Raw genomic sequence first — 20,757 nt, forward strand, 5'->3', positions numbered from 1 at the left:
ACACAAAATGAACCACAGACATTGTGTATAGTTTCCCAACATCCCAGCAGGACAGACAGTATGTAAGATGGCAGGACGTAAAGGAAATTCTGGCTGTGAACTACTATCAATCAAAGGGGAGATGAGCTGGCAAGGTTGCTGCTGACCCCACACACCTCAGCGGTATTCTGGTCTCCATGCTGCCGTCTCAAAGTCAGTACAGGTCAGTTGCCAACTGGACGATGTGGAGTATCTGTACCTTCTTTCATGAGACCCTTCACTTCCATCTTTCTAATAGATATTGCAATTGCCATTTGATTGTGACATATATATATATTTTTAGAGTAACAATTCAGTTCTTTATTCGCTGTGCAACAGAGGGAAAACGTGATGGACCATTTTACACATCACCCTCAAAACAGTAATGACTCTGTAATGACTATATTCTATTGAGAGCGTAAAGATTCAAACTGTATCCAACATTATTGTAGTTTGCAAAAAAACAGTTGACTAATTGGTGAGCCCTACATGCAATGTTGTTGTTGTTTTACATGGAAAATAATAATAATGACAATAATAATAATAGCAATGTTCTGCTGAGTCGTCTTTTTTGAAGTAATGTGACTTCAGAGTACTTGGCCTGAATAGCTCTAACATTTGCATAACATGCACTCAGCTCAGCGTGGCACAATCACAAGATTATTGAGTGATGCTGCTCAGGACTAAGTGGGCCTGACATCTGGAATATCAAGACCAAATCCAAAACAACAAGTGAACAATCATAAAGTACCCACATAAACTACAGGAAGCTTATAAAAGTCACTCTCTGCACATCATCAACACAGTAAAGGCAGAATTGGAAACTGTCCTGAGCCAATTCTGCTGAATGAACAATTCAAGGCATACACCTTGAGGCTGCTGTGCAGAAGTGGATGGATGGAGGCTGTGTCAGGAAGTTCGTGCCAGAGACTGTGTCAAAAAGGCAATGGATTATCCCCGTGATCTTGTTTATCATTAAGGAAAGCATGGCTTGGTATCTGGTTGTTCGTTTGCCTCAGGGTATTGTCTCTCAGTGGACAGCTGCTCCTGAGCTCAGGGGCAGCTCCAAAATGACATCATTATAGGAACAAATTGAGCACTGTGAAACATTAATGGAAGCCCCAACTGTTTCCCCTGCTGCACAGAGCTCACACAAGGCCTTGCCAAACCTTTTTCTGGACTGAATTAAACGCTGATCTACATCTGCACAAAATCGGAATCATGTGTAGAGTACACGATGAGATGACTGACTCAGGAGCTCGGAGTATTGCCAGCTTTTCCAACCAAGATGTTATTATGTCCCTAAATTTTCATCTAAGAAGTTGGAAGTCTTGCCTCACACTGCATTGCTCAGATATTACAAATAGCCTGAATGTGTATTCCATGATTTTAATCTGCAAGAGTGTTAATACACACGTTAAGGACTCATTAGATGGAGATACTAATGGTAAATTGATGGCTATTGATCTCCACTGCTATTTCAGACAATTAGGATAACTACTTGGGCTTAATACCTATTTTTCTAAACTAATGTATACTGGCTTCATGAGGCTGTGAAGCTACAATGCAAACAAACTGCTCAATGAAATCATTTTAGCAAATCACATTTTTAAATGACTTTCTTCAGGAATTAGAATACACAGTCTGGTCAGACAGTGGAATAAAGTTATCTTCAAGGGCATTTAGAATACTCTCAAATCTGTCCTTTAAATGTAAAGCTATTCTCACGGGCCTTTTAGCACACAGTATACATCACTCTACAATTCACTGTAATTAAGACATTATAAAAATCATGTGGTTGGGGAAATCATAAACTCTGTAGTCAACTCTTCAAGTCCAAAGTTGATGTCTGAAGCCAAGTTGAGGAAGTAAGGCTTGATATACTTATTTATTCAACTCCTGTAGACTGTAAACTGTCTATTTGTGTCATTTTGAAATGCAAACCCAGACTACTGGCGTGACAAAAGTTTCCCAGATGATAGATGGACAAGCATAAGCCAACTCAACCTCAACATTAGCATTATTCATTTCCTGTTGAGTCAACAATGGCCAGATACTTGACATGCAGTACAGGACAAGTCAGAAAAAAACTAAGGAAAGTCTCGATTCTGTTATATTATAACTGGAAAAGAGTCTACATTGCACTGCAATTGAATAACTTTTCTCCTTCTTCATTTATTTCTATCAACAGATGCAATTTCCATGCAAACATATTCTACACACATGCACATTATCACTGTCATAATCGTTAGATTAACTACTTTTGGAGCCACTTTTGGTAACCAGCAGTATTATACTATATATTGTTACTCTTGATTAATGGTTTGCAATTAGTATTTTTTTCAGCTCATTTGAACTTTTTAATAGCATTCTGTAATTTAGTCTGCTCGGCTTTGGTTTTGTAAACTGTAAAGTAACACTTATGCCGTGTTTCCACCTGTTCTACTCGCCTCGCCTCTGCACAGCACGGCACGCCACGATTTCCACTAGCGTAGCACCTGGTACCAGGTACTTTTTTTTAGTACCTGCTCTAGTATAGTACATATTTACCCTGAGATCTCTCCATCTTGTGATAGATGTCCACTGGCAGACGACACTTTAATCCACAGCTTTGGTCTATGTCCCAGAGTCATGACCTGTACTGGATCAACATTGTATTGGTAGTTGTATTGTTTATATGCATTCTTTGGTGATTATTATTTTGCATTGAACCTTCATAAAATAGAGCATATATTGTGACAGCATATACTCTGCATGGGTGTACAATATAAACCCTTGTCTACGTGCACCTGTATGATCATGCCAATCAGCTCTAATTAACGTATTTGAGAAAAAGTGTTATTGAATGGATGTATAGGAAAAGCACCTTTTATTTTACAGTGCTTGAGAACATGTAGGCTATAATCGAGCTCAAGTGTATGCTGTAACACTAAGAGATAATGACAACAGTAGCAACAGGAACGTTAGCTCAGGTTATATTAATTTTCAAAAATCAACATTTTGATTGATTTTTGGCGCTGGGAAACATCCCAGGGTCAGCTGCTCCTCTTGCTGGCCATCAAGCGGCTGGACTGTGAAGTGCAGCTTTGAGCGCAGCGTCCCTAAGTCTCCGCTCTCCTCCTTTCCCTGCCTCTCTCTCTCTCTCTCTCCCTACATCCGTCGCCAGGAGCAGCGTGTGCGCGCGTGTGTGTGTGTGTGTGTGTGCGTGCGTGTCTCTCTCTCTCAGTGTGTGTGTTGGTATAATGTGAGAGCGCGCGCTGGGGCTGCGTTTCCCAAGAAAAAGCTCAGCTCTCTCAGTTTTTGTGCCCGTCTTATTGGCGCTCTCATTGTCTTTGTCGACAGTGATAAAGAGAGCAGGTACCGACTGTCCATTCCGACTATTTATGACGAGTTGACTTTTTTTTTTGTTTTGTTTGCTGCTCTTCACAGTTATGTCAACACTTTTGGGCTGGTGGTGGGTGGACTCCAGGTTCTAATGGAATTTGTTGTGGCTGTTTTGGTGTCTTCTCTCTTTCACAGTTGAAGCGGGCGCCTGTTTTTGGAATAAGAAAAGCATTGCTGTTTTCTGACTTTGAGGGAAGAAAGAAGGGACTCCTCTGGAATTTCTCAAGGATTTTTTTCCGGACAGCTCCGGTAAGTGGACATTTGGACTTCAGAACGCATGCATGCATTTCTACCACACTGTTTGTTGTGAAGGAATAAATATAAATGAACGCATTCCTTTATTTTGATTACAGTTACCGGGGCTTTGCATTCTACCGCCTGGGTACATAGTAAGTGTATAGACTTTTTTTTCTTGCACCTTCTAACTGTGAATTGAAGCACAAAAAAAACAACAAACAAAAGCACATCGTCTTGTTTTTTTGTTTTTTTTCCTGTACGGACTGAAGTGTCGCTTTGGTTTCCCCTCCAAGTTCTGTGTCGTGCTGTGACGCTGTGAGTGTGTGTTCATGGGCGCATATTTGTGCCCATCTTGTAGCTGCGTTATGGATAATGTAGCGCCCGGTGTGCGCCGGTCTGCTGCTCGCCGTTACACTCCAGATGGTGGCGAGATATTTACATAATCTTTATCGTCATCATTTATAACACATACTGCGCTCAAACACCAGAGCCATATTTGCCCCCCCCAACCAAGACCTGTCCCTCTTTCAACTACGTGGATGCTCCTAATGCACAGTGGTGAATTGTGGGTATTTCGTGTGTTGGTTCAGGCAGGTGTAGAGAAACTTTGGGATGAAGATATATGTATATATGTATATATATATATATACATATATATACATATATATACATATATATGTATATATATATATGTACATACTTGTGCAGTCTGGACTCAGGTGATGCAGATGGTGTGTGTGGGCCATGACTCACACAGCTGCCCCACTTTGCTTCTGTCATCAGACAGACTTTTGATGTCAGATTTGGCTGGTGATTGTCACATGTATCAGGCGCAGTCGTGTCAGCACTGGCCCATTCTCCACCACCCCCCAGTCACGTGTGTGTGTTTGTGTGTGTGTGTGTGTGTGTGTGGAACTTTCAATGAAAGTTACAATTGGAAATTTCATGATTTATACACCACTTTCTCCGTGTTAAGGACTATTTGTCAGACGACCACTGACAAGTCATTCATATATAGCCAATTACCCATGATTTGCAGTCATACTCTGCAGCCCCGGAAAAAAAAAAAAGAAGGACGAAAGCCTCTAAAAGGCAAGATAACGAACTGAAAAGTTTGTGTGCCTCAGTATTTTGGAGCAAGGCAAGCTGAGGAGAAGCAATCACAAATGAGGGCAAGGACAGCTCATGCTGCCAGAGAGATGTCTCATCCCTGGCTAGTGTAGAGTGACAGAGGGCTAACTGAGCATGACCATGGAGGAGAGGAAATAGCATTACGGTCTGCCAGTCATAGCAGTGCAAGAGATGTAGGCTGCTGTTGCATTTCAGGAAGAACTAAATGGGAAGCACGCAGGACATGAAAAGTGTGACATGCTGACAGGGGGAACTTCACACCTGTGAACAACCTTTCATGTCTCAATTAAATAAGTTACGTTTCATTCATATTTATTTTTGGTTATACCAAGTGATTTGAGTTGTTTTGTTCTGTGTTATTGTTACCTTAATCCTTAGTATATCTGTCTATCTATCTATCTATCTATCTATCTATCTATCTATCTATCTATCTATCTATCTATCTATCTATCTATTTATCTGCTTGTGTTCCTCTGAACGGAAGAACACCATGGACATGAATAGGCGAGGGCATATCAACGACAAAGAAAAACAATACCAGCAGACCAGCAGAAGAACAAAAACACACGCTCTTCGTTTTTTCAAGCACCATTACATGCAAAGAAAGAAATTGAAATGCAGCGGTCCTTTCGGCCTGTTATCCCCTGAGTATAAAGACACTTTTGAGCATAGGAGTGGATTTGAATCATTTGCTGTCAGGCGGAGAATTTTTGTGCAAAGCTTTCAAGGATTAGTCGCAGGTAAGAATGTCCCCTGCTTCCCTTAACGCAGCAGCACTCCCATTTTATAAACTTGCAAAATTTTCCTTTGTGCTCCCTTTGAGTGACACTCCCAAAACTACTCCAGTCAGTGTTTGTTGGGATTTGTGCAATGGCTATTAGTGGGAAGGTATAGGGAAACTGGTCTTCTTGCTCACAGTAGGACAAACTCTTCCACTGCCTGCTTTACCAGTTAGATATACCCCATTTCTGCAAATCTTCCTCTCTCCTTAATTAAAATGGGTTGCACTAGCGTAACTGTGTTGACAACATAGTCACTATTCTTGCCTGCTGCACCTCCCTGGAGAGAAACAGGAGTAAGCTGTAATTATGGTTTATAAACTTCATTCAGGTGACATAATAGGGCCATGGCTGAGATGGCACAGGGCTGTCAGAGCAGCAGCTCATATATGTGTATATATATATATATATATATATATATATATATGAGCTATATACATATATATATAAACCTGCCATTACAGTCATTATATTTTCAATAAATATTGACTTACAAAGAGGGCAATTATTGACCATTTAAGAGCAAAAAGAGGATGGAAACAGGAGAGCTATGGAAAAATAGCAGCACCATAATGTCTGTATTTTTTACTGTAAGGTACACATAGATTGCGGTCCAAGGCTTGGCAAGCTGAGTTGCTGACTCCCAGGAGTTGGTTCGTAATGAGGATGCACTGTCAGATAATTAGATACACCTGGTGCAGGCGTTTTCAGGAAATTTTGATTCATCCCAAAATAAAATATCCGCGCCCGCCAACATGAAAGCAGAAAAAACATCCCGCTGTCACATTGCCTCTCCTCTCATGGCGGCAATGTTTTATTTATTTATCCACATCTTAATGCTCTTGGATGAGGCGGGCTTCATTTTGTGTGAGCTGATGCATTAGCTGCCAAAGTTTCTCATCTCATGCTGAGCGAGCTGCTCGCTCATAAGGGTGCCAGTGTCCCTCCGTGGACATAGACTCTCTCAATTTCACCACTTCCTTGGCTGTGCAACATTAAAATCCATCTCATTCTGATTCAATGACAGTGCTATGACAATACAAATCCCTCATCAGAAAACCATGTCAGTGTCTGCATCACACACCCTCACGTGTGGCTACAGAGTCACGTGCCTGCAAATAAGAACAGCTCAGATTTGCGTCAGGAGGCAGCGTTCATCTTGTGGCAACGCTTGTATTTTCCTTTTGTGCCTCAACGCCGACATCAAACGATTTGGAATTTCAATCAAGTTCTCATGTGCACACTACGACTGCATGTGCTTCAGCACCAACGCGTATGTGCAGTGACACACAATTACACACCCTAGTCAATGCACACAAGCACACACTTTAATATCAATTATTTCCCTTTGAAGTTGATTAGAAAATGCTGCTTGAGATGAAAACCTCTCACCTGTGCTGTTTATGTCTCCAGTCATAAATCAGATGCTCATTAGGCTGTTTAACGACAACATATTCAAGATACGTCAGTGTTATGACGCCCGGTGCATGCTATACAGAAACAAGGCGAAGCACAGCAGATCATATGCTCATCTAATTAAGATTAAAATTTACGTTTAAAATTTCAAAAAAAAAAACCCCACAATTCATCACTAATAATTAAGATGGCATCAAGTAGACAAAAAAAGACTTGAGATACTTCCTGAAGGAAAGACCACAAACCTGATGGCTGAGAAGCCCCAAAACAAGATGGATCTGAATAAACAGCAAGCCTTGTAGGCACTAAACAAAAACAACAGGAAACATTTTTAATTAAATTCTTGAGTTTAGTCTGGATGGTCAATACCGGAGTAGAGATTTTTGTTTTCCTAGTTTCTGCCAAGCATCTGCTATTATCGCTGCAGCATTTTAAAAGGTGCTCCTTGAACTGTGCATATCTGAAATAGCTTTGTTAGGATTCTTTTTGGAACAATAGCAAGTTATTTCCCGAATTAGCTCAATAAATGGGCGCAACATGATAAAGGGTAATTCTATAACATTGGCTGTTCACAAGCTCAACATATAGAGTAGCCACAGCTGGATATGTGGCTATGGAACTGAACAGTACCAATGGGTCTTCTCACAGGAACAATGATGTCACTTTGATGAAATCAATGTGGAACACACTGTCTCTTTGTAAACCTGACAATCAACTCAGTTTCCTGTCCGTCCTCCTTGTTTCTGTGGTGAAGAAGTACAGGTGTGGACATGTGTCACAATGTTCTATTAAAGACTGTGTGGTTAAGACTGGCTCCATTTTTTTTTATCTAAACCAATGAAATACTGTAATTGACTATATCTTGCTGGGTGGACTGTGCATTGGCATGGATAGCAGTGGCTGGAGTTGAATCCTGTGAGACACTGATTATTTTTTATCAATACCCTGCTATTATTCGAGTTTGGCTGTCATTGCATTGATCTCATGTTAAAGTGACCAAGCCTTGGTTTTTCCTCTATGGTACTCAATGATTCCCCCTTTCCTTACTTCTGTCCTGCAGTAGTCAGAGTTCAAACTCAGACTAAACGATGTGTGATTTGTAATTTATCTCAGCAGTAAAGTCTGCGGTGGATGTTTTTACTTCTCTGCTCAGCTTACTGTGTTGCCATTGCTTAAAAGAAAACCTGAGTCTGTGCGGTGCAAGTGAAGGCGGACGAAAGATATTGCCTTCTCTTTGCTCTGACATGACCTCACCTGTTCTCCTCTGCATTTGAGACAGTGTGAGTCTGTTGTTCTGCATTTTATGGGCAAAAAGTTATGTCTGCTCGCATATTTTACATCTTTATATTAGGGAGCACATATTCAGCATTAACTACATGCTTACTAACATATATAAGTAGCATACTAGCCCTTTATTAGTCATTATTAAGCACATACTAACACCAAAACTTATTCTACCTCTATTATGACATGAATTAAGATTTTTCCTAAATAAGGTGTTAATATGTGTTTAATATTTACTAATAAAGTGCTAGTATGCTACTTATGTGCATGTTAGTAAGCACCTAGTTAATAGTGAATATGTGTTCCCTAATGTAAAGGTTTACCATTATTATTATTGTTATTATTATTATTACAATAAATAATATTATTATTATTATTGCTGTGTAAATTATAAATAAAATTGGATTGGATGACAGGAACTGGAATTGACGGATATCCTTAATCAGAACCACTGTTTGAACCAACACCAGTATGCACTGGTCAGCACACAATGTTATGGACATAATGTGTGTATAACACAACATACAGATTGAAAATAGATAAATCAGACGCTCTATGAAATAGACACATTTGGGATAAGATTCATACAAAAGCTGTTGGATTTCACTGCGCCTGTCTGAATAGACATTCCCAACCTTAATATGTAAATGAATGCCACTTACATTCAAGGTGCACACAATCTGTCAGTTTCCTGTGCACAGGAAGTGATCCATTAAAGACTGACAAAGGCAAGACAGAAGCACAACAGCAACATTGCATTGTATGGCTATAAAAACAAGCCTCAGAAATGGATTCTGCTACTAAAAAGAAATCCTCAGACAGTAGGCAGTTTAACCGGATAAACGCTTCTGGCTAGCGGAGTGTTGGGGTGGTGGAGGTGAGAGGCGTCGGCAGTGTTTCGTACTAGAGCTTGAAATAATGACTTGGTGTGGTTTCTGGCAAATGCCATTGTGATCTTACGTCCTGACCTTATGTACGTCATGTGTATAGCACCAGGATGTGGATATTTGATCTTTTTACATGCATTCCTCCACTAGCTATTTCGTGATGGATTTCAGAAGACACTGGTATGTTGAGTATTGGCATTATAGTCTACGGGGATAATGGTACAGAAGGAAACAAAAAGGGAAATAATGCAGGCAAGCTGGAGCCTGGCTCCTCTCTACAGTTCGATGCTGCTGCCTCTAACCAACATGAACAAGAGAAATCAATTAGCCCTTCTCGGTTGCTATCCAAGGGACTTCGACCATGGGAGAGCATAGAGCGAATCAAAGCATTTGGAAAAAAAAAGAAAAAGAAAAGAAAAGCAGAGTACAGTGAACTAGAGTGGCAGTGTGTTGTACTCCTTGTCAGATCATCCGCCTCTGACCTCGAGATAACATTCATTCTCTCTCTGTTTTCCAAGACATGGTTATAATTCCAGACACTGTTGCAAAACTTTCTCTCCCACTGTCCTTTTAGGTCAGTAATGGGAACAAGAAGAAAGGCTGGCAGAAACCCTCCTCTTCAAGAATATTTTGATGAAGTCTGAGCTTCATTTTACCTGCGGCTGGTGCACTCTCTGTTGTCCCAGCAGCCTTAAATTCAAGCTATTATGTTTATATTCATACCTCAGAGCCTTGCAGCAGTCACTTGGAGGTCATGGTGAATTGTATTTAGTTTGCACGCCATGAAGATGTCCACTGTTATTGGTGTGCTGAAAAGAGAAGAGAAAACAAGTTGAATAGTCAGGGTCATTTTTTTAAAGTTTTTTTTTAAGTTGTATTTAAGCAGGGTTTAGTGAAGTCCACTTTTGGTTTTCATAGAAAAAACTCTCAAAGGTCCACAAAGCTTAAAAAAAGAGATTATATAATTTTAGATTTGAGCTATTGTGGGGAGAGCAGTGAGGCTAGTATTCACAGCGTATTATTTATTAATGATGTTTTACAGTCAGTGAAAGTACAGTCTCACTATAATTTAAACATATAGGCAGTGCCACAATAAATACACAAGCCTCTCAATCCCAATGCCAGGCCAATCGAAACAGACCAGTGAAAAGCTATACGTGGGTTTCCAGGAGATCATGGCAAAATGATCTTTGCATAACTGGTAGAGGCGATTAAGAGAGATACGGCAAGTGATGCTTTATGCATATTTTATTGGATGGAGCTGAGCTCTGTACTGTAAATACTGCAGAGGTTGAGAGTCCACACACACAGCGCGGATTTCACAGGACCCAGAGGCCTCATTGTGTTTGATCAGACTGAAAGACTTTTTGATCAAGCTCTACCTTGGACATTTAAATCAACCCCCTGTCAGGTTCAGCAGTTACAGCCGGGAGACGAGGTGTAATCTCTACACATAGGAGGGAGTGGACAACCCTGAAAGTATATGTTATCTTGCACACTGTGGAGGAAAAAAACAAAAAAAAACAAACCCAAAACACGAGTCAGTGATAAGGGAGTTATCCCACAGTGTGGAAAATTTTATTTGACAAAGAAGACCTGTCTCATGGAGGGTTTTAAATTGTTACGATTACATATAGTCTGCAGTGCAACAGACCTGGAAAGATTAATAACGGGACTCCAGAACTTTTTTTCTGTCAGTGAGACTGCTTATGAGCAAATCCAATTTGGAGGAAACTGCTAATATACAGAGATATAATAAGATAGAATTTAAGACTATGTAAGTAAAGTGACGAGCACATGCTTTTTAACAGCACGACCTAAGGAGCGGTGTTCCATTTATAATCCTGTGTGTGTGTGTGTGTGTGTGTGTGTGTGTACAGTAAGCTCAGTCCCTGGATAGAGCCCACATGTAAACACACCACCCCCACCTCCCACTCAGACCTGCTGTGGGTTTGGCTGTGGGTGCTCGGCAGATCCCTGGGCATCATGAGAGAATAACAATGAGGGTTTTGGGAGGGATCAGTTCCCCAGCACAGAGCCATATTCGGTAGGGTTTATGTAAGACCCTGGATTCCCGAGATCTTTGCCAGATGACAAACAAATGGTACCAAGGAATACAGGCTTGCCAAAGACGGTGGGGTTGCATCTCTTCACATGACGCTCTCTGCCTCATCCTTCCTTCACACACAAACACCTTCTTTCCGTTTGTACACAAGCCTGGTTATGTGCCGTGGCTTGTGATACCAGGTCTCATGTGTATCCATGCAAGCTGATGTGTGTTTTCACATCATTTGTTAGTTCTGTGGAGCCATTGCCCACTTTGAAGCAACACCACACCACCCCACCCCCCTTTCCCTTATCCCACTCTCTACCTCCTCCCGCCCTGTTGTTTTCCCCTTCATATATTCCAATAAAAGAAGGCTGGGATCTGTCAAAACCCATCCTTTCTTATGTCTTGCCTGTCAAATGTTTTTTTAGGGTAGGCCGCCATGGAAATTCACTCAGCCTTGACACCCCAGTGGTTCTTGAAATGTCAAAACAGGTAGAGGCTTAAATACAATATATGTGCCATCATCTGGAAATCCTGTTTTCACATAATGATGCTCTTTCCTTAAAGCATGATGATAAGCTCCTTTTATGAAATTAATTATTTAGGGCTCATTAATAGTGCGAGATGCTCACATTTCTAAATGTCTGTGCATTGCTTATCTCTTTTTTCCCTTTAATCATCTGCGCGAGAAGCAAAACAGGCACCGCTTAGCGGCCATGCGCACAGACAGTTCTCTGAGGTTGCACCGGTCTTTGATTAAAAGGTGAACCACTCAAACGGGCCAGTCTTTGTCAGGTTTGGGCTCAGTTTGACATAATTGCAACCAGCTAAGATGGAGCCCACAATCCCTTGGTGGCAGGTGTATTTTTAGGACAAGTGTTGAAATTTCGCAACAGAATGCATCCAAGTCTGCTTCTGTGATTGGCTACACCTGGCTCTTATTTGTCAGGAATAAAGAAACAAGAGCTGAAGAAAAAAGGAATAGAAATTCCTCTATCATACGAGGACTAAACGGTGCAACTGGAGGATCATGTCCAGTGAATACTGTTGAAAGCAGATTTTTTTATTAGGAAGAAAGACATGGAGAAAAAGGAAGAAACATGGTGAAAATGTCAGCTCTGCGGTGACTTTCTTCCCCAGACACTGCAAGTAAGAATTATTGGATGAACCGACTTCGGACATGCAGTAGTCTGGAGCATAGTCTCCCTTTATTCCTGCATAGCATAGAAATAGATAACATTAGGATCCATTGAGTTTGGACTAAGGGGAAAAATCGATGTAAGGTGAAAATTTAATTTGGCCCAAAGAGCCTTTAGGCAAAGTGCAATTTGAAAATACATCTTTCATATTCCCCTGGGCGTCTGGCAGGGGTGGGCATGAGATGGACGGTGGATCTAACCAACATGGAAAAGGCAGAGGTATGCTCTGAGGCAAAGGGAAACACCCTCATCTCACTCCTGATGTGCCTCCCCTTTGATCGTCTAATTCAGTTAGGGCCACGCGTCCCTTATCGGATCATATCAAAGGTCAGAGGCGTCCTGTAGACAAATCAATCTATCCGTCTGAGGAGGCACAGAAGAAGCATGGATTGAGGGAGGGTGGATCCATAGTGGGCCCAGAATGAAGGTTGTCGGGGAAAAAGAGAGGTGAGGGCAAGAAGACTTATGGCATCTGCTGCTCAGAGAAAAGTGGGCGAGAAAGTTGAGATTGAACTGTTGACTTGGGGAATGCGATATGCTCAGAGAAAAATAGTCCACATTATTGCTCACATGATAACAGCAATTCTTCGAGAAGACCTGGCAATACATGGCCTATACCTGACAGTCAGATAGGCTTGTCACTGACATTTTCACATGACTGAATTGTGATTTTGGACGAAAAAACAATGTGTCAGTAAAGGACACGAGAGGGATTAGAAGTTTGCCTTTTCAAAAACTCCTGACATTATCAAGAAATAAAAGAAATATAGTCACTGCTGCCTGACACTATTATCTCTGAATATAATTCAGTGTTGTATGTACTTTTTACTCATGCATACCTTCCTGCATTTAAATTCACTTGTTTGATGGTTTTGTTTTTGTCATTAATCTGTCAAGCAAAAAGGCATTTAGGTTAGATACTCGCATATACTCATATCTTTGTCACGTATACTATACATTATCGTAAACCGAAATTGGTGGAGATTTAACATAACGTTGATTTTCTCCTCCTTGTCGTTGACATATTCAAATAACAGTCTTTAAATGTCTTATTGGTTTTTATATTTGACAGATAATTACAATCCAGTTGTTTTGATTTTGGGGCTTTAAAATAGACATTTTGACAAAGAAGTAAGTTGTAACATTGGGCTTTTAAAAACCCACACATTCTAAGTGAATTAATCATCACTAATTAATTGTCAGAGTGACTGATATTAAAAACAATATTGATTGGAAGCCACTGCTGCATCATCGACATGCAGCGTTTTGAAGGTATGCTGAAGGATGCTCATGCATGAATATCCACCCACAATTCATCATTTTTTTTTACTCTCTTCATCACACTGGCTATTTTTATCTAATACTCCAGACCACTTAAAATGCCCATTAACAAGTACTCATAATTAAACCAATGATGCATAAACACACTAGTGGTGGGCAGCAGTCTTGGGCAAAGTTTATAGGTGGATATAAATCATCCACAGTTTAATGCCAGCAAGATGTTTAATTTGGTCCCTCTGAGTGTGTAATTAGTTCAATTAGCTTCACGTGTGCACAGAGAGGCAGAATGCAGAATGGACCCAGGTTGCCCTCTGGTCTCCCTACATTAAAAAGCAACAGTGTATTTCCTCCTGTAAGATTAAAACTCACTGTGTAATAACTCACCAGAGCCTTTCCTCCAGACACTGTTGGGTGTGTTCAGTGTGAGATAATGTTTGCTCAAGCAACTCTCAATGAGATTCAGCACTCTGGTGACACCATTACTCTGAGCTCATTGCCTAGTCAGGTTGGGTGGGTCTACCCTGCCTCTGAAAGTCGAAGTGCAGAGGCGCCAGAGGAGAGAGCACCTCTCGAGACAGATTACATGTCTGTGGACAAGCAAATATGCTTGCACTTCCCCTCTGCCTCAGACAAGCAGGTTATTATCTTTTGGTGTTTTTTTTTTTTCACGCGCTTGCCAGTCATGTAATGCATCCTGGACAAGATGCTCGTCTGGCAGACTGAGCAGGTGGACGACAAGGAAGCTTACACACTTTCGCTAATTGCAGGCAGTCAGTGAAACGTATCTGAAATGAAGATGATGACACAAGCCTGCAGAGGAAGTCAAAGCAGTCGAGGCCTCAGCCAAAGTGTTTTAAATGGATTACACCAGTGTGTCATTCCGATTACACACTCCTCGCAGCGACTGCAACAAGATGAATTGTATTTTATGGCTTTACAGCAGATTTCCTTTCTTTTCTCCTCCAACATGAATAGATTTTTTTTCCCTTGTGCTATGTGGCGTGGACTGAATGTGGGACTGCGACTTTGCCTGTGATCTACCTCACAAACTGTTCATCCACTTTTGCTTACGGGTAAATTCTCTGTTTATCGCATGGCAGACTGAGAAACCACGTGCATGTATACGTTACAATTCCATGCTTTGTAAAGGGCATTTCAGACTTATTTGATTTGCGCTGCATGGCGAAAAACAACCGATTCTTATTTTGCACCTTGTATCAGCATTGTAAAACATACACTGCAGTGAACCTCGAAAAGGCCTCTGAATATGAGACACCATTTTCCTCTACAATGCTCTCTGCTGTATCATGTGGTTTGAATCATTCCCTATCCGTTATATCTTTGGGTAGACACTTTTCTACATGTCATTAACATGTGCACAATTTATAACAAAAAATATATATCTATACTAAACCAATTAAATGTGTAATTGCAGTTCTCCAAGTGTGTCATTGTCTCAACAGACGACAGATATGTGAGTGAGCACATAATGAAAGGTTCAGTGAGTCTCCTCTATGTGTGTGTGTGTGTGTGTGTGTGTTTTGTGTGTGCGTGTGAGTCAGAGCGAGAGCGCGAGACAGAGAGAAAGAGGTGATATCTCAAAGGAATCCATTAAGTAGGCAAAGGGCAGGGGTTAAACACCAGAGAGCTGACACGACCTATAACAGCACGTTCAAATGCACAGTCTGATACAAATATGACGACATGTATTACAACACTACAATACATGCAATTCAACAAACAACAAAACTGCTCCCCTTGTGACCCAGCAATTACGTTACCCTAGCAAACACAAAACATTACACATTACACAGAGAAGACAAACACAATCATTAAGATGTCATATCAACAGACACAGACAAATAAACCTGACACCAGCAAATACCGTCTGAGTGTTGCTTGAAGCGGGAGCAGAAAGTTTTCCGAAAGTTTGACGTGGAAGTGTGTATTGCGTTTTGTTGCTGCACTGGTGCAAAAGCAAAAACTGTAAATACAGTATCTCTGGACGTAAGATGCTGGAGATTTGCATATGGTGCATACAGGAGGCTGCAGCACAGAAGTAAATGTAGATAAAGTCCCTTTAAATATTCATTCTGAATGTCAATATGTTCTCCCCCAAATGTTCCCTTCATTGAGAGAGAAATATTCATTTTGGTTATATTAATATTCAAGATTCAAACATTTAAAGCTTTGTCTTCAGAGACAAAATAACAAAGAAAACAATGTATTATTGCCATCTCTTTAACTTTGGTTCAATAAATATGAAGCTGAGTTTCACCTAAACAGCCAGTATGACTCCGCCCAAAAGTAACAAAATCGACCAGTGCACTAATCACTGGCATATCTGTAATTGATTGTCTAAGTCACAATATACCAGTTATCCACAGATGTATTTCACAGTGTACTTCACCAAGTTCTGCCAAATGCTACTCTCAGCACTCAACCAGTCTCTCTTAAGTGCCTACAAGACTTAATGGTCTTATTGGGTTTATATCTGTGAACACACTTGCTCCTTTCGCTAATCATAGCACTGACATCCAAGAAATGCGTATTAGCAGTCTTAACAATGACCGTTGTGCGCTGAAATTAGCCTTGTGTTGGCCTTGCACTGGCTTTATCACATCTTGCCCTGGCCTGCTATTAATCTTGTGGACTATATGGGATGAATTAATGCACTGAGGGATTTGAAAGGCTATGGATATGGATTACATTGTCTAAGAAAGTATTTGAATTGGTCTCTGAATGTAATTCCAGTGGGCTGAGATTAAATTGAGCTAATAAAAGTCTGCTGTAACAATCCACATTATTATTGCCCTTGTCAGTCTGTTGTGCATGAGAAAATGAAGCAGTACTACCGTAATCTTGTTCATCTACAAGAGGTCTGGATCTCTGATTGAATTTCACAAGTACAGTTGGAGGATATTGATGGGAAAGCGACTGCCATTTTGCTTAATATGTCCTCGGCGGACTACAGCCTCTTACCTTAAAGCTCCCATTTACAGCCAGTTTCTCTGCTAATTCTTCTTCCTCTTTGGATTGGGAATTAACTACTTGTAGATTTATGGACTATTCATCATTGTTAAACCTTAAACTGACCGCACTGGAAGAATGTGAAGCCAGAACAATATAATGTCGATTTTTTTTTTGTATTGCTACTTGTATCATTGCAAAAAATCCTCTTTATCATCTCTGCAGTGCCACTAGTCTTTAATCTAATCCTGACTCAAACCTACAACTTCATTTTCTTACCTTGTGAGTGGAAATGACTTGTTAACAGACCAAAAGCATTTCCCCTCTGCTTTTTTTGACAGTCACATTAAGAGAAGTTAATGTGTCCTCTGTGCTCAGTGGAGGCAGTACCAGAACAGTTTTCAGACTGTAGCCTCTCATCGCGCGCAGCAAACAATGCACACGCTACACCTCAATGATAATGTGGTTTCCTTTTTTGGACCGTCCTAGTTTATCTATCTCACCCACATTGACATTGACAAGAAGAAAAGCATCTTGTGACGTCTTGGTTTCTGGCAGGTCAGTGAAAGCTACCACCTACTATGACTTTCAAGCCAGGGAAGATGAGAAAAAAAATGCTTTCAGATCCAGACTGTAGCACAGTCGTGGTTGAGCATCTCCACAGAGAAGCCCGGGTACACAAATTTAACCTTGCATATTAATAGCGTGTAATGAATCACAAGCACCACTCTGTCTCTTCCTCTTGTGCTACCTCTGCACCTGCTGAAGCTACCCGAGAAATGAGAAACGGATGGTGTCGCGGCTTTACAGGGGGAAAAAAAGAAGAAGCCATACAACACATAACATTTGGCTTGCTGGTTGTCTAACTGAGCCAATGAATTTTTTATAAACTATCCTTTGAGATTCATAAAAACGGAGAAAAAAAATAGTATAAAGGCTGAGGGAGTGACATAAATTGGCACTGAGGGCAGAAACGGTCCCGTTTTAGGGTCTTCACAAGATGTTTTTATGATCGACGAGCATGCAGGACAACCTGCTGTGGCTGAACTTACTCTGAGGTGGCAGCAAGGGCAGCTGTAAACAAGACTCAGGCAACACTCAAGTGTTATTCTGCGCACAGAGCTGACCCTAGCATCCATTTGGCCCTGCTTAATGATTACCATAAATGCCTGGATTGCCTGCATAAATGTGTGGGGTGGAAAAAGAAGGCCTTTGCTTCCATTAGCGGCCTGTTTTTACTGGAACGGCCAAGTGTGTCCCCTGAGCGAGGCCAAAACTTTCACTGTCAAATAGACTGTGATCAAGGACTGAGCTCAGTGAATTGCTGATTTTCATTATTCAAAGAGATAATTGTGTGTTCACTAATACAGGGCAAGAGCCTTTTTTCTGCACAAGGGGATCATCTTCAAAAAAGAGAATTCAGTCACTTATTATTATTTTTGTGTTGCCAAATTCTTAAATATTCTCCAACCGAATATAGTGATGAACAACGGGATGCTGTAGAGAAACTTCCTCTGTGGCTCATAGGTTTTCAGGTGATGTAATAATTTGGTTGTACGAGTCCGTCGCAGCTTGAATATCAGCTCTGTAAAGCAGGAAATGTCCAGGTGGTGCGTTGCATTTAAAGTGTCTCAAAGATGATGCATATAAAGACAGTACATAAAACTATATGGTGTCACCTTACTTGGGAAGTTGAGTTTCAAAGTGGTCTCCTCTCGGTTGTTTAATGAAACCAGTTTTTCTACAGATAAATCCTGGTGAGAGTGGAGAACATGGAAATCTACTTCTCTCTCTGAACCAGAAGCTCAGACATTTCAGTGAATGCAAATCAGTATAGAAACTGCTGTGATTAACACTGGCTATGCAAGCGCTTGCCTTAAACTGGGCAAATTAAAATGTGAACGTAAGTCCCACAGGAAGTCAGCACGTTAGCAGCACAACAATATACAGTATGGGGAGGGGTGAGGGGAAGTGTAGCAGCATGGTGACAAGAGATCAATGTTGCCTCTTATTCTGAGACTAATACAGTCATTAGTGTTAATGCCACCGTGATATAAATTGAACAGCGTTTATTTTCAATAGCGCCACTAGTGTCTTTGAGTATTATGTGAGCGCAATCAGTCATGTGTCCTTGGGCACCAGTGACTAACAGTGGAGTGAAATTGGAAAGCTATTGTGAAAACTGTAACGGGAATTGTGCTGTACTGTAGACCTTCATTTCGCTTAGGAATACTGTACTTTAATATGTAAGAACATCTAATTTGCTGTGCTCACATTGTGCTATCTTCACCGCACTGTGATTACATATCACACCATAAGCACCATATTTGTGCTTATACCGCGACGGTCGTCGTCGGGGTCTATCAAAGACGACATCAGACCAAATTTGGACAAGTCACCAGTCCATCAGGGGTCCACCATACAGGCACACTCAGTCACAATTTAGAGTCTCCAATTAACCTAACCTCCCATTTACATGTCTCTGGGCTGTAGGAGGAAGCCAAAGTCCCTGGGGCAAACATGTGGAGAACGGGCAGAAAGCACAAAGAAAGGCCAAAACCAGGTTTCAGACATGACGTTCTTGCTGTGAGGTTATACAATGCTCATCACCACACTATTGTGCGGCCTTATAATCATGTACCTTACAATTACGTTAATTGCTATATTTGAAAAGTGACTTACCCCCTCACATTCAAAACCTAGTTCTCAGTACTTGGTTCTCGTATTAGTGAATTAGTCTCTGCAACAAGGCAGTGCACGGGATTATTTCCCCGTTTTCTTTACAAAAAGGCGAGTACCTTTATCTCCCCCAGCACTTATCAAGCTTCAGCACCTTTCCTGTGAGGAGAGTGCAGCACCTGCAAGCTATATGTAAGATCATGATCCAGAGCTCTTGTGCCTCGTATCAGCCAAGATTACTTGACTTCTATTCGATATCATTTAACTGCCTACATAGTTATTAAAGATACATAACTTAGAATAGCCTTTACCTACAGAACTGAGTGGATAAATTGCAAAAATGCTAATGTGGTGCTTTTTTTTGCAACCTATCACACGTAATTGTGTCAAACATAAGATGAGGTCCAGAGGAGTGTTGAGATGGGGGGGAAACAGCTGGAAGGGAAAACAGTTAAGCTGCTGAGGCTGGGAAGTTTTTTTCTCTGCTGCTGCTGCTGCTGCTGCTGCTGCTGCTGTTGTTGTTGTTGTTGGCCAACAGCAACAACAAAGCCAGGAGCTGGGATTAAGAAAAGAAGAAAAAAAAAAAAGCATATCGAGCTGATTTTTAATGAGTTGCAATTTCCTGCTTTTTTGAGGCATGTCTTGGTAATACAACAGTGAAATCATTAGCGAATAGATTGCAGTAATGTGGCCAGTCCTGCGCTTCGCAAATAGCTGATATAATCCAATGTGAAAGACAGTATATTGTCAAAATTTCAAATGTGATTGTTTAGCACTTTTCAGAATCATTTTTTTATTTTATTTTTTTGTCAAATAGTTAATTAAAACTCACTGGGCTCAAAAAAATAAATAAATAAAAAAAACATCAAAAGAACAAGCTAAGGAAAAGCCAAACACGTAAACAGATTTTTTTTTAGCAGGTTCACCCAAAACACAAGGACATATTATTCTGAAATATTATTCAGACTTTTTTTAAACAACCAGATCTCACAATGTTTTTTGAGATATAATCTTCCTCACATGAAGACCCATCACACCACCCGGTCTGTTCATGGTATTCGAGCACAGACCATTATTTGGAGAAACCTTCCCCACAGAGTGAGTGACCGCTCACACCCGTAACACTACAGCTCTGTGTTTTTGCAGGCCCAAGACAAATAGTCTATAGTCACGCCTTCTGACAGAGAAAAAGCATGTCGCTGGATTCCACTGCCGGTTCACTTACATGGGGCTGGCTTACTGATCGATATGAGGCTGCCAATGCCAATGTCTTTGTTCATACTTCAGCCCACTGCTGCATTTGGCCTCTCAAAGTTATTTGTGTAATCCCTCCCATCTAATTATATATGCATTCTGTTTCCCCTCTGTCCATTCTCTGCAACAAGCACACCGATGATGAGCTGATGAAATATTTATTTACCTATGCCAAGAGTGCCGAGTCA

At 40.9% G+C, this 20,757-nt stretch overlaps 1 protein-coding gene across 33 annotated transcripts in view; it reads left to right on the forward strand.

Moving 5' to 3' along the window:
- Positions 1-3,286: 3,286 nt before the first annotated feature.
- LOC122766725 (receptor-type tyrosine-protein phosphatase delta-like) overlaps positions 3,287-20,757 on the forward strand; it is a 315,856-nt gene continuing 298,385 nt past the window's right edge. For 19 of the 33 annotated variants that reach the window (XM_044021823.1, XM_044021830.1, XM_044021826.1 and 16 more), the window contains exons 1-3: positions 3,287-3,375; positions 3,538-3,651; positions 3,756-3,791. The gene's annotated coding sequence lies outside the window, so the exon portion shown is untranslated. The remainder of the gene's footprint in view (positions 3,376-3,537; positions 3,652-3,755; positions 3,792-20,757) is intronic. The other 14 variants (XM_044021847.1, XM_044021850.1, XM_044021852.1 and 11 more) reach the window with 3 other exon arrangements.

Source organism: Solea senegalensis, linkage group LG3 (assembly GCF_019176455.1).
Source record: "Solea senegalensis isolate Sse05_10M linkage group LG3, IFAPA_SoseM_1, whole genome shotgun sequence".
NCBI classification, from domain to species: domain Eukaryota; kingdom Metazoa; phylum Chordata; class Actinopteri; order Pleuronectiformes; family Soleidae; genus Solea; species Solea senegalensis.